A 13,139-nucleotide genomic window follows, 5' to 3' on the forward strand; every position below is an offset into this window, starting at 1 on the left:
ATGCAGAGTAAAGCCCTTGGTTTCAGAACACACACTCTCTTTGTCTCATTTTATTTATTAGCTTCAATTCCAATTATTGAAAATACTGTATTATAGTGTGTTATCTTGCATTCCTGGCTTGTATTAGGAATGGTGTGGTGAGCAGGATGAGGGAAGTAATCCTGCCCCTGTACGCAGCACTCGCCTCACCTCAAGTACTGCGTTCAGTTTTGGGTGCAGAAAGGATACTGACGTGCTGGAGCAGGTCCAAAAAAGGGCAACAAGGCTTGTGAAGGGCTTGTGGAATATGCCCTACGAGGGGCGACTGAAGGAACTGGGGCTCTTTAGTCTGGGGAAAAGGAGGCTGAGAGGAGACCTTATTGCTCTCTCCTAATATCTCGCTTACAGCGAGAGCAGGATTGGTGTCTTCTCACTGGTGACAGAATGAGGGGAAATAGCTTCAAGTTGTGTCCGGGGAGGTTTAGGTTGGATGTCAGGAAACACTTTTTTACATAAAGGGTTGATAAGCACTGGAATAGGCTCTCCAGGGAGATGGTTGAGTCACCACCCCGAATGTTTTTAAAGATTGTTTGCATGTGGTGCTCAGGGACACGATTTAGCACAGGGTTGTTAGGGTAGTATGGTTAGGTTGTGGTTGGACTCAATGATCTTTAAGGTTTTTTCCAACCTGAACAATTCTACAATTCTGATATATTTAGTAAATTAACTTTCCTCCTCTTTGCCACTGTTCTGCTTATAGGCCCCCCCCCCCCAGGTCTCATGGGTCCCCTGACCCATTAGTCACAGTACTGGGCAGAACCAGCCCATACTCCATTAACATTCCCTTCTGTCTGCTCCCTTTTTGGGCCGGTGGCCCTGCTGTCCCCCCTGTCACAGACACAGACAGAGATAACTCCGTGACAGCTTTACTATGTTTAGGAAATCGGTGATGAAACAAATCATGGTTTACATTAATAAGATCATAAAACCATTATTTTTATTTCTTTTCAGCAGAAAAACAAAAGCATTCATTGATGTTTATTAAAGCAGCGAAGGTTGTTACTCCAGAACAGCAACAAAAAAAAAAAAAAAAAAAAAAAACACTCAAAAAACTCCTGTGCTCACCTACAAAATAAAACTGAAAACAAGGATAACATTCATACAGAGCAGTTTGAATTACACATTCTATAAAGACAGAACAGTCAAAGAAGATAATAAATACAATTACAAAACCACACCTTAAGTGAGTGCATTTATCTTTCAAATCTTAAACACTTCAGTTTTTTAAGGGTAGCCACAAAGAGAAATAAGAATAACAGCATAACAACCTCAGAACAAAAAAGATGGTCACAACAGAAACTGCACATAAAAAAAGAGAAAAACTTTTTGCTCAAAGGCCCAACTGATCCCAAAACAGAACACACTCAAAGAAGAGTAACACCAAAGCAAGCAACTGCAAAATACAGCAAGGCCACTCTGACCATGTGTGCAAAGTACAAAACTTAAAAAATAAAATCAGAAAACACAAAATAAATGACAAAGAAACAAAAACAAAACAAAGGAAAAAAAGGAAACAAACAAACAAAAAAAGCACTAATCAAATTCAATCCTTACACACCAGACTCAAACTAAGTCTAATTAACTGCCACAACATAGTCTCGAAGAGGGGTTGAAAACACCTGTTCCAACAGCTGAGGCCAACTGAGCATTGACTACATAAGAGTGGGCTCGAAAGGGCCACGTGTTGTCCTGCTGCTTTCAACAGGTACAGTCCATTGGGGAGCCACTGTCGTATTAAGGGAGTGCCGCGGTCAGAGCCGCCCGTCGGGGGGGGCATTTTGCGCGGTCGGAGCCGCCCGTCGGGGGGGGGCGTTTTGCGCGGTCGGAGCCGCCCGTCGGGGGGGGCGTTTTGCGCGGTCGGAGCCGCCCGTCGGGGGGGGGGGTTTGCGCGGTCGGAGCCGCCCGTCGGGGGGGGGGGGTTTGCGCGGTCGGAGCCGCCCGTCGGGGGGGGGGGGGTTTGCGCGGTCGGAGCCGCCCGTCGGGGGGGGGGGGGGTTTGCGCGGTCGGAGCCGCCCGTCGGGGGGGGGGGATTTGCGCGGTCGGAGCCGCCCGTCGGGGGGGGGGGGATTTGCGCGGTCGGAGCCGCCCGTCGGGGGGGGGGGGGTTTGCGCGGTCGGAGCCGCCCGTCGGGGGGGGGGGTTTGCGCGGTCGGAGCCGCCCGTCGGGGGGGGGGGGTTTGCGCGGTCGGAGCCGCCCGTCGGGGGGGGGGGGGTTTGCGCGGTCGGAGCCGCCCGTCGGGGGGGGGGGGGGGGGGTTTGCGCGGTCGGAGCCGCCCGTCGGGGAGGGGGGGTTTGCGCGGTCGGAGCCGCCCGTCGGGGGGGGGGGGTTTGCGCGGTCGGAGCCGCCCGTCGGGGGGGGGGGTTTGCGCGGTCGGAGCCGCCCGTCGGGGGGGGGGGGTTTGCGCGGTCGGAGCCGCCCGTCGGGGGGGGGGGGGTTTGCGCGGTCGGAGCCGCCCGTCGGGGGGGGGGGATTTGCGCGGTCGGAGCCGCCCGTCGGGGGGGGGGGGTTTGCGCGGTCGGAGCCGCCCGTCGGGGGGGGGGGTTTGCGCGGTCGGAGCCGCCCGTCGGGGAGGGGGGGTTTGCGCGGTGGGAGCCGCCCGTCGGGGGGGGGTTTTGCGCGGTGGGAGCCGCCCGTCGGGGGGGGCGTTTTACGCGGTGGTCTCCCCTGGATTTGTACAAGCGACCATTTTGTTGAGTTGATTTATTTTCTTCTTTTTTCAGGTCATTGATGAGCATACTGTGCTGGGTTTTGTTCCTGGTAACCCTCTGTGACTACATACTTGGTTCTTAATGCTTTTTTTTTTTTTGGTTTTCCATTAGTTCAGACTTTTCTGTTGGTTGTTATTTTTGTTTGCTGTTTTCTTTGCTGTCATAATTGTGGTTTATTTTCTTCTTTGTAGACTTGTGTGTTTTCTTGGTCGTGTAGTTTATTTGTGTTGTCATTCTAATAGGTTTCCATCTTAGTCTGTTGTTTGACATAAGTTCATATGTGCTGTTGTGACTGGTGACCATCTTGCATATTGGCTTGGGTGTAGTTATATTTAGTATCTTTGGGGGTATGTAAATTATCTCCATCCACCATGGATTTGTGAGAGATTTTTTGGGACCTAGTTGGCAAAGCATCCTATGAAACTAGCTTTTAGAGCTTTAATGCTGAGGCCTGATATAGGTCTGCCTTGATTCAGGGCCTGTGTATATGGATGACAATCTTTCTGTGTATATTATACTATTACACTTTCTGTGTATATATATTTGTATTTTATTTTAGATTAGTAGTATTAATTGTTCCTATAAGATAGAGTTCATTTGCTATGTTAGGATGAATTTGTATATTTCAGTAGTTATCTGCAGGATCTTTGCTATAATGGTTATTTTGCTGTAGTAATGGTAGTATGGTATCTATCTTGTTCGTGTGGAAAGAAGAAGCCAGTAGTAACACCAAAACTAGTAGATAGCGTTACTCCCTTGGTTGCTCCTTGAACCCTGGCCAGGTTTTGGGGGTAAAACCAACAGGAGACAGAGGAAACCAGATGTTCCGCCTGATTGTTACGTAGATTTTTTTGTTCAATGATATGAAGGCTGGACCTGCTTGCAGCGATGATGGAGACCTGGACTGCGGGGTGGACGCGCTGCCGTAGGACTTCCCAGTTGCTGGGACGGGTTCTCCAGATACTCGCTGCAACCAGGGCTCCCCAGCAACTGCGGGTCTGGATGATGGTCCAAGTACTAGGGCAATGATTGATAGACTGAAGTCATAGAATAGCTCAGGTTGGAAAAAGCCTTAAGTCCAAACACAGCCTAACAGTACTATCTTAACTTCAACAACCCACCACTAAATCATGTCCGTGAGCATCACATCCAGATAGTTGCTAAACACATCCACGTGCCTTTCTTTATCACTGTTGCTACCCTCAGACAGTAAAAATCAGATGCATTACTTTGCTTATTTTTTCTCTCATTAAGCTTACAATTTGACTGCAGGTACTGCTTTATATTTTCATTATTTTGAAATCGAGGGTAAACTAAGCTTGTCCTTTTGTGACTGTATCATTCCTGTTTACCTTGTCAGTTGGCAGAGTATCTGGTGTCATATAGCAGATTTGAACAAAATGTCACACTTGAAATTTAAACAGAATGTATTTCCTCCATCTGAGTTTCCTGGGTGGGAGCGTGTTTCATATAGTTCACTGGTTCTTGATCTGTTTGAACTATGTGCGCATTAGTTGAAAGAAGCCAAACTGATGGGTGTGTTAAACTTTGTTCAAAAATAAAAAGCCCATTGATAAAGAATAAGTAATTGGGGTCTTGGGAAGACAAAGATGGATCTTGTTAACAGCCTATCAGAACCAGCACCAATAGGAAGAGCAATTGTTGCCAGGATGTTCTCATATGCAGGAAACGAGTGTGTGAACTACAGAACCAGATTGTGATGTTGCAGTGTTGAAATAAAGTGCATGTTGATAAGCTGGGAACTTATCTGAATGTAGCTGCAAAGGCTGCCTTTCAGGTCGTGCAGAATAACAAGACAAAAGAACGAATGAATCTTCAGGAAGTGGATTTGGCGGTTGCAGAAGCAGGTATGCAGTGGGATCCTAATAAATGGGATGGAGATGGTTGGGATTTGGTTGATTCTGGTAAGTCTGATTCTTCAGACCAAGTTTTGAGTGTGAAAAGAGTGTGGAGAAAGGAGAGATGAATTGGATGCTGTTGAGGAGCCAGTGAGGAAGGATGTGGTAGAGCACTGTATTCAGTATGAAATAAAATGTATAATTGAGTGGCTTAACTAAAAGCCAGGGAAGTCTCTCATTTGTTGGATGATGTGTTTGTATGACTAGGGAGCATTCTGTATCGCTTCTCTCATTTGTTGGATGATGTGTTTGTATGACTAGGGAGCATTCTGTATCGCTTCAAATGTAGGAGATACTAAAGGGATTTCAGTTTTTAGTCTGGACCTTTGTGCAGCTTAACTTCCTAAGTCATGAGACAATTATTAGTTAACCCTGGTCCCTCAGTTATGTAGCATTAAGTACTGTACAGAAAATGACTGGCCAAGATCTTGAGTGTCTGTGGTACACTTTGTGGGTTTGTGTACAATGAACCAAGGAGGAAAGGGTGAAGTAGGCCTTTATCCTGGGCGACACTGGCAGTTTGATCAGTCGTAGTGAGGAATGGAGTGAAAAAGACTACCCCACCTTATATAGAAATGTGATCACGAGTCTTAGTCAATGAGACCCCCTCAGCGAAGTAACTTCAAAAAAAAAAACAAAAACAAAACAAAAACAAATAAACCAAAAAACCACCAACCAAAAAACTCCATAGCAATTAGTGATCTTGGGGAATGGGACCCCTGTGAAAGTGCAGCAAACCAAGGTATCCACAGTAGTAAGGAAAGTTAAAGCTGGATTTCTCAAAGTGAAGTGTTTATGGTTTTACTGAAAACCAGTTTCTCTTACAGTAAGATTGATGGTGTTCCAACCCGGGAATCATAGAGAATATATAGACAGAGGATTGAACAAACCTAAAAGAGAAGTGCAAAATTCTGAAACAGCAGGTCTAGAACCAACTCAGTCAACAGCACCTCCTCTGGATCCTCAATGGAACTTTCATCTTCTCATGGAGGGCCCCTGTGAGTGGATTGACTGTTCCGGGGAAGCAAGAGGCCTGGGAGCTGCTTTCTGACTTGCATCCATGGAAAGAAACTAGGGAAATAGCAGCGTAACAGAAAACAGACCGAAATGATGGCCCAGCTCTGGTGCAATGTGCATGTAAGGTCTATTGACTCCATGTGAAGCTTTGAATAATTTGGAGAAACTAGTCCTTCTAAATTTTGAAACCCTTAATTGATGCTGGGCTGGAGGCCTCTTCAATGTATGGAAACCTTAAGACTCTTAAAGTACAGCCCATAATTATTACCGATTTGGGAGGGAAACAAATTGAAGGTGTGCAAGCACAACTAGAAATGAAAATAGGGAACCTCCCTAAATAGTTGTGTTCAGTTATTTACTCTGGGATCAGAACAGTCGGAATTGATACTTTGAAAGGACTGACCTTGAATCTCCCTGATAGTTGGTGTCAGTCGGAGGTAAATAATTATATTAGTGCCCAAGCAAACAGTTATAGTGAGAGAAGTATTTTTTATTTCTTTTTAAAAGCTACCTGTGTTAATTCCAGCTGTAGCTAAATTAGTAACCATGAAACAATACAGAATGCAATAGCTCTGAAGTCGATAGCATTACTCCCTTGGTTGCTCCTTGAACCCTGGCCAGGTTTTGGGGGTAAAACCAACAGGAGACAAAGGAAACCAGATGTTCCGCCCGACTGTTATGTAGACTTTTTTGTTCAATGATATGAAGGCTGGACCTGCTTGCAGCGATGATAGAGACCTGGACTGCGGGGTGGACGCGCTGCCGTAGGACTTCCCAGTTGCTGGGACGGGTTCTCCAGATACTCGCTGCAACCAGGGCTCCCCAGCAACTGCGGGTCTGGATGATGGTCCAAGTACTAGGGCAGCGATTGATAGATAGACTGAAGTCATAGAGCAGCTCAGGTTGGAGAAGACATTACAGATTGTCAAGTCCAACCATAATCTAATCATGCTACCCTAACTCTATCAACCCACTGCTAAATCACATTGGTTTTTTTGTTTTTTTGTTTTTTTGTTTTTTTGTTTTTTTGTTTTTTTGTTTTTTTGTTTTTTTGTTTTTTTGTTTTTTTGTTTTTTTGTTTTTTTGTTTTTTTGTTTTTTTGTTTTTTTGTTTTTTTGTTTTTTTGTTTTTTTGTTTTTTTGTTTTTTTGTTTTTTTGTTTTTTTGTTTTTGTGTCGTTTTGAAATAGGCAGTAAAGCTTATCCTTTTAGTTGATGTGTGTCCTTCCTTCTGTCCCTGTCAACTGGCAAAATGGGTCCCTCTGTCTTGGTCACTTTGTGCTCTCAGAAAGCTAAGCTTATAGCTGTTAGGAATTTCAAAATAGCTCAAGTCAATCAGTCAGGGCTGGAGGGCTCTAGAATAATTGGAAAGGTGTGCAATCACTGACCACTTCACTTCTCCTGGCCATTCCCTTTTTTCACCTGTCCTGCATATATCAGTATTTCATATCATTTTGTAGCGGGAGGCTGTTTTGTGCTGGAGCACAGTACCCAGGAGCTGCCCATCTTAGGTCCTGTGCTTCTTGCAGTCTTGGCTATTGTCATGTGAGTTGCAGCTCTCGAGAGGCAGGTAGTCTGACTAGACGCTGAGAGGTTTCTTTTCACTGTGTTATTCCCTGTAGTCTCCAGTATTCCCTATGTGATTTTTGTTTCTAGGTGCTGGTAGAGAGCTCTGCTCTTCGACGAGGCCGGACACGAGTGCCTGCCAATAAGGACTTGGACTTGCTCTTTCTCCTCCCATTTTTGTTTGTTTGATTTACTATTTCTAATTATTCTGTATTATATCACATAATTTCAAATAAATTACTTCTCTTGTTCTCTTAAATGAATTATTGTGGTTTTTTTCCCCTATTTTGTATACTAAGTCCTGAAAGACCTCCTTGAGAATGTTCTCAATCCATTCTCCCCTCAGCTACATACAGAACCATAATTGAGATATCCCCTATTGACGTGTCAGAGCTCATGATTGGCCTTTTTGAATTTAATGTGGTTTGCATGCATTCATCTCTTAAGCTTCTCACAGTTCATGTGGATGGCATCTCTTCCCTTCAGTGCAGAATCAGCTGAGCATCATCTGTGAGCTCTTGAGAGTGCTGTTAATTTTGCTGAGGATCATAACTAATCATGTCGTAATTCAGACACTGAGATGTTGACCACAACTCTGAGTGCAATCATCCAGTCAATTTTTAATCTATCTGTTGGTACGTTTGTCAATTCCATATCTCTCCAAGGTAGAAGAAATTATGTTGTGGCAAACAGTGTCAAATTACCTGTGCAAGTCCAGGTAGATAACACCATGGGATCTTCCCTTATTCACCAATGCTGTATTCCTATTGTGGAAGTTTACAAAGCTTGTCAGACGTGATTTACATTTAATGAAGCCATGTTGATTCTCATCAATCACCTGATTGTTTTCCATACACATAGTTTGCACAGTTATTTTTTCCATATCCTTTCCACATGCAAAGAGATGAAACTGACTGGCCTGTAGTTCCTTGGATCATCATGTTTTTTTTTTTGTTTTTTTTTTTCCCCTGTTGATAATGTGCATTAAATTTCTCCTCATCAGTGGGAACTTCAATGCACTTTCACAGTGTCTCAAATGGATTCCATCAGCTTCCACACACTTAAGCCCTTTCAGATTCCTGAACATCACCTTCCCTTCCAGGGGATAGTACTAATGTGTTGTCTTTGAAAACTCCTATGTAGTGCAAATGATATATTAAGTAAAGAAAAACCAAACAAATAAAGTTGTTTTCCTCCTGCTTGTGATTTAGTCTAGTGTCAGTAAATTAAGAGCAATGACTATTCCACCTTGCAGTTACTACACTAAGGGATTTTATTTGCCAGGTTTCTGCAGGAAAAAAAAAAAATTGATATAATGAGGCTATACAGCAGATTTCATATTAAATATCAGCATTCTTCTGGAAGATGATTTTTCATTTCTTGAATAAAATCCCTAAAAATGAAGAATTTAAGCTTTTTCCAACACCACTGGAAAAACTGTAGGAAGGGAACTGTGAGAGCCATCATGCTTCTGTTCTATGATTTACTGATATTCAGCATTTTCCTGTGACCACAGACCGACGTTTGTATACATTTTTTAGAAATCTGACATTGCAGTAACTGCAGTCACCTGTCATTATTCCTTCTCCATTCCCTTTGGTCGTAAGACTGGAATTATAGAAGCCCAGATCTCCCATAAGTTTTTTCTTTTACATACTTGTCACTTATTTTATTTTGTGTTTTATTCAGTTTATTTTTTCATTATGTTTATTTTTTCATTATTGTGAGATTAAGATTTCTTGTGGCATGTAGAAAATGGAAGGTTGCTGTCTCTGCTTTGAATTCAAGGATGCCAAAGAGAACCTCCTGCACCTCGCACATTGTCACTGAGCTATTCATTATTTTAAAGACTTCAACGTGTATTTTTATGCAAAACACTTCAGAGACCCTGAAGCTTACTGAAATGTAGGCCATGAAGATATCTGTAAGTTGTGAAAGCTTCCACTATGAAAGAAAAATGTTTCCCCATCTAGTTCAAACATAAGTTGTGTTGAAAAGTGAATAACTCTTGCTTGTTGCACCCATGTTGTTGGTTTTGTTTTCTTTCCAATAGTAACTACCTATAGTAAATTTTAAGAGGAACAGGTGGAATAGCGGAATAAAAACGGCCACCTCACTTGAGTCTGACTATGCTCCCTTCGTGTGTTTGAGTGTTAAAGCTTAATTTAGTAAAAGTTAAATATGATGCTTGCTCCAGCCTTAAGATATTTTTTTAAATTATTATTTTCTACCAGCTTCAAATAAAGCATTAGGCAGTCCAGGAGTAATTTAGTTATGCCCCAAAACCATCATCTGCTGCTGGCTGACACTGTTTACCCTTTTTGTTTCTAATGCTATTGTGCGGAGAATAGGTAGTATGCTCTGAATATACTTTAGTGCAGTTACTTGAGGATGCAGTGTTAATAACTCATGACAAAGACACCAAGGATTATTTCTTCAAATTTTTCTGTAGGGATGATCGGTACATTTCATGGGATTTAGTTTGTCTCGATTTTTATTCTCTTTGAAGGTACATGTAAATTGCCCACAACAATCTTCACGATGGTCTAGTCCATGGAATGAAACACCAATAGCATCTTGGTGACCTTTCAACACCAAGTGATAGTGACAGAGCTAACTGCTTTTCTGTTGGCTATTCAAACAACTGTAAAAAAACAAAAATAATAGCAGTGTTCAAGTATAATCAGTTCTCATGGACTTCAGTAATGTTCTATAATCTTAAAGTATTGTTCTGCTTTCCAATACTTAAATTGCTGTAAAAATATGTTAGGATTAGCAGCAATAATATTTCTTCTTTGGGAAGAATGTCCACCACATTAACAAAGATTGCATTGATTTAATAGCATTACTTAAATACAGTCAGAGAACAGAAGAGGAAAATAAAATTTAGTAATGTAACTAAGAATTGTCAAGATTGCTTGGAAATTGAGCATAAGTTTAACGCTCATAACTATAGTTTTATTATCTTCGCTATACTGCAAGTTAGTGGTTTGGGGGAAACTTGTATTTTTTTCCCACAAAATTCTGAGAGGAAACAAATTCTACTTTCCTCAGAAAACAGACCAATAAATAACTACCTTTTCTTTTTCTGGCAAAAGAGTGCATGGAAAAACTAATGTTGGAATGCAAAGTATTAGCTCGTACTATGTTTGAAAGACAACCATTCTTCAAACCAAAGAATGACCAACTACACTTACTCTTCTATAACTAATTGCATCTTAACAGGTAGCATCTATGGCCAAAATGTGACTGACAGACTAATCATTGGGTAGTTATTTGCCATGACCTTCACCCTTGAAGGCAGTGCATTTCTGGTCCACATCCGTTTTTGTTGATTTTGCTTGTTTGTTTTTCACGTCTTGGTGTATGTATGCAGTTCACCCTTCCTTGGTTCCATTGCACCCAGGTGCAACTAGGAGCTCATGCTTCAGATCTCATCTGAATTAAATCTGGCGAGAGTGGTCCAGTCAGAGATCTGTGCCTCTGAAAAGTTCCCAGCAACTTGCAGCACGCTCCAGTGTGTTGTATATTTCAAAATACATTTGACAGTGCAGTGCCACTGGCGGAAAGATCTGAAAGCTCAGAGTCTGTGTGACATTAATCAAAGCATTATATTCTAACTCTACCGTGTCATGGATTAATAGGTTGCCATCTTTGGTCTCCGTTTCAGAAATGGGAGAAATGTACTTAAGGTTTCCTTGTTATCATCTGAAATTCCTTTACATGTATGTTGAGTAAGCAGAACAGACAACAATACCTAACCTGAGTTACACAGGGAAAATCAGTGATCTAAGCCACCATGTAAGAAAAAATTATTAAGCTTACAGCATACAGCTATGTCCAGGATCTGAACTTTGTCAAAGTACACTGTCAAATTAATTACAATGTAACTTACCTGAAAATAATCTTAGTACTTCTTTTACTTGCCACACATTACTTTTTGCAGTTGTTTCAGCATGTAATCCTCATAAATGATTTCTGAACACGGATCTTCCTTCAGTGCTGGCCTACTCTCTTGTAATATCTGGTACGAGAAATCACTGCTGCCTGCCTAGAATTACTACAACAATTTTTTTCCACCACTTCAGAAATTCTTTGGCTCAGATGGTTACCAGGTTGTTACTCCAGAAGAGACACATGCATAAATTCAAAGAGAGAGAGTGGTACAAAGCAATCTTAGGTTTATTTCAATCATGGTATCAAAAAAGTGAAGAAAATAGAACCTGGAACATATTTTTTTGTGGTTATAAATTATCATGAGTAATTTATATACCACAGTGATGAGTCTAAACTGAACTCTCTATTCAATGTACATTTTTATAGCTTCTTTTATATACCTTTCTAAAAAAAAAACTTTTTTTTTTTTTAAATCAAACAGGCCTTGGATTAGCCATGTTTTATTATTCTGTATCTTCATCTGGAATGGTAAAATAATTTAATAAATCTACTTCCTACCAGTTTGTTGGAAAACTGGTTCCTAATGAAGTCATCCATTTTTTGTCTTCTGAGGAAAGACACTGGGACTTGAGCTGAGATAGGTTATGGCAGATGCAATAAGGGCACTAAATTCCTTCCTTTTTGGAGAAACCATGATTTTTTCCACATATTTTTCTTTTAGTAAAATTCAGAATAAAATTCTCATTTACTGTCAGTTAATCATATGCTAGAACCATAGAATCATAGAATGGCTTGGGTTGGAAGGGTCATCAAGTTCCAACTCCCCTGCCAACCTCCCCATGTAATACTAGATTAGGCTGCCCAAGGCCCCATCCAACCTGGCCTTGAACACCTCCAGGGATGGGGCTTCCACAGTCTCTCTGCACGGCTTGTTCCAGCACCTCCCCATTCTCTTGGTAAAGAACTTTCCCCTGACATCCAACATAAATCTTCCATCCTTCAACTTAAAACCATTTCCCCTTATTCTGCAATTTTGACCCTTTCAAAAAGTTCACTCCTCTCTTGTTTATAGGCTCCCTTTTGGTACTGGAAGGCTGTAGTGAAGTCACCCTGCAGCTTTCTCTTCTCCAGGCTGAACAAGCCCGGCTCTCTCAGACTGTCTCCATAGGAGAGGTGCTCCAGCCCACAGATCATTTTCATGACTCCCCTCTGGACCATCTCCAACAGCTCCCAGTGTAGCCTAAATCTAGTTCTAAGGATTTCCTCCAGTGATTCTTAGAATGTTTTCTTCATTTATTGATAGGGTCTTTATTTGTGTATTCTTTTTCCAGGAACCTCAATATTGCTTAGTGATACACTTCCTTCTAAAACAAAGAAAATCCCAACTCAATCATTTCTGACTCTCAGTATAAGTTCTTTTGTGTAAACAGGCAAGATTCAGCATACACAAAAGGACACAGGGTGGCTAGTAGTGTTATTCTCATTACATCAGAAAGAATACTTGTGTTTTATAGTGTGATAAATCATATATGTATACTCATATATGGAATGAAGACATACTCCGGTAGAGATACACGCATATACGGAAGAAGGAGTGACAACCTATACCATATTAAAACAGATCTTTTTCCCACGTATCTCCAACAGTGAGTCCCTTCTAGGATGTAAAATTGTTTTAGCATTCATCTGTAAATAGTATGTCTACTAACAGGAAAAAAATGACTCAGTGCGAAAGTTCTAAATTTTTTGTTTCTTCTATTTTCTCTTCTGTTATTCTGTGAAAGCAGATATTGGTTGCTTTTATCATTCTATTATTATTATTATTATTTTCTAGAGACAATTTGGTTTAGGTTCAGTTTAATTTAGGAAAGGCAAAGTGGCTTGCACATTCACCAGTTTTAAAAGCCTGCCTGGTGAATTTTTGCCAAGCTGATGTATTCTGCTTTGAAAAATAAATCAGTTCATGTCATAACAAAAAGTCATTTCTCATTAGTG

General features: G+C 41.6%; 1 long non-coding RNA gene across 1 annotated transcript; it reads left to right on the forward strand.

Moving 5' to 3' along the window:
* The first annotated feature begins 1,332 nt into the window (after positions 1–1,332).
* LOC125696361 (uncharacterized) lies at positions 1,333–7,467 on the forward strand. The gene is made up of 3 exons (XR_007378324.1): positions 1,333–1,744; positions 2,760–4,615; positions 7,338–7,467. It is a non-coding gene; the product is annotated as an uncharacterized LOC125696361 (long non-coding RNA).
* The last annotated feature ends 5,672 nt before the right edge of the window (positions 7,468–13,139 follow it).

This window comes from Lagopus muta, chromosome 7 (genome assembly GCF_023343835.1).
Source record: "Lagopus muta isolate bLagMut1 chromosome 7, bLagMut1 primary, whole genome shotgun sequence".
Classification (NCBI taxonomy): domain Eukaryota; kingdom Metazoa; phylum Chordata; class Aves; order Galliformes; family Phasianidae; genus Lagopus; species Lagopus muta.